The 1,877-nt window shown below is 44.3% G+C and overlaps 1 protein-coding gene across 1 annotated transcript in view; it reads left to right on the top strand.

The window, feature by feature from the left end:
* LOC114008210 (vomeronasal type-2 receptor 116-like) overlaps window positions 1-1,877 on the top strand; it is a 16,758-nt gene that overhangs the window by 257 nt on the left and 14,624 nt on the right.

Raw genomic sequence — 1,877 nt, forward strand, 5'->3', positions numbered from 1 at the left:
GGGCGGCCTGGACTGTGGAACTCAGAACAGAGCCCTGGCCACGCAGGCCCGGCCGCACAGGCCCGGCCGTGCAGGCTCAGCCACGCAGGCCCCAAAAGTGCAAATCTTAACAGCAGTCTTGTGACAAAAACATTTTGGTCGCTTTTGGTCACAAAATTACAAAGCTTATTGTCTCAGGGCAGGGTTATCCCCAAAGTTTTACTTGGCCATCATGAAATTATAAAGTCTAGGGAAGAAAAACAGCCCAAAACATGTTTTGCCCAACTTGTTTTTGTATCAAAATGGTGGGTGACAGATGCAGAGCCCCAGGGCAAGGAAATCCCCAGAGCTCCTGGTTGGGACTTAAGTGAAACAGTAAAAAGACAGGGAAGCCAGAGCTGCTCAGATTAAGAGTGAATCTCAGCACCATGACTCCTGTGGAAATGCCTTTTTAAATGCTTCTAGCTATGTCCCTATCTGTCACGCCTGTCTGGCACACTCTTTGTACAGGTTGAAGTCAGACCATGGAAATTATAATTCTCTGAGCCTTCCACAGAGTTGCCTCTTCCAACAGAGGGCTGAGCCTGCCGGCACAATCCAGTTTCATCTCCTTCTCAGCTCCCAAACATAGGGATTTTTTATCTGTTTGGTCAGCTCAGAAATGTCATTACCTCTGATTAGTGTCTTGCTACTTCTGCAGCCTTTATGAATGGCGTGTGCGATGGAATATATGAGCTGTCTTAGATACCTGAAGCCAAGTGTCTACCAGAGTGGAGGCCTGATACTGCGTGGGTTCTTCCCTTTTAATACTTTGGAAATACAATCTGCACATAAAGGTTTTCTGATAAGACCAACTCAAGAGGTGATAGATATTTGGTAAGTTGTTGGTTATATGTATGTGAAAATGTGTTTATAACTGTGTCATAATGTATTTGGCATGTGTGTGTGTGTGTGTGTGTGATTAACTCAACTTAAGAATAAGTGTGTGTGTGTGTGTGTGTGTGTGTGTGATTAACTCGACTTAAGAATAAGCAAGTGGGCACAGAAAAGAGAGAAGTGCAGAATTCTGAACTCAGGATGTTTTGCCTTGTTATCTTTTTATTACTTTTCTTTTTCTTATTTTCGAAGTTTCTTCATTTCTTTCAAGAGAAGAGAGAAATTAATATAATTTGTTGTTCACTCCATCAGCACTATCCCCAAATTTAGTCTTTGGGAGGCTCAGAATGAGTGAGATTGTTGGAATCTCAGCTCTTTTACCACCATGACCAGTATAGTGAGTCCCAAATGCATATTGAGACACTGACCACCTTGATGTGAAGTTAATGTTAGCATCAAGGTGCTGAACCTGGGTACTCTCTGTTGACTAGGGGATTGTAGCTTTGTACTTTGTAGAGAAGCCATGGGTATCTAAATGCCACCATGATATATAAACCAGAAAGGATGGCCACGCTAACATCCCTTCTAAATTCTCCTCTCAAGATTTTGAGGATGCATGCACATGTGCCCAGCATAATTTTCAAGCTGCCAGGCCTGGGACTTACACCATGCTCAGCCGTATGTGAATTCAGTGCCTTAATCCTCATGCCATTTGCTGGCCCCACCATATATTTTAAAGCAGATTAAGAATGCTTCCTTTTGGGAACCAGCAGTTAACATAATGGCTATATTGCTGGACTCCCACGTAGTCGACCGCGGTTTGTGTCCCGGATCTTAAACCTCATGCTGGGTGCATGTGCGTGCATGCCCAAGATCCCGAGAGGAGAATGGAGGAGAAGGGATTGCGGCATGACCATCCCCCCTGGGGGGTGATTTCTCACTTTCTGTCTCTTTGTCTCTCTCTGTCTATCTGGCAAGCGCACGCGCCCCATAGCAAAAAAACCTCTCCAAAAAAAAAAAAA

The sequence above is a fragment of the Tupaia chinensis genome, unplaced genomic scaffold (assembly GCF_000334495.1).
Source record: "Tupaia chinensis unplaced genomic scaffold, TupChi_1.0 Scaffold000306_1, whole genome shotgun sequence".
In the NCBI taxonomy this organism is placed as follows: domain Eukaryota; kingdom Metazoa; phylum Chordata; class Mammalia; order Scandentia; family Tupaiidae; genus Tupaia; species Tupaia belangeri.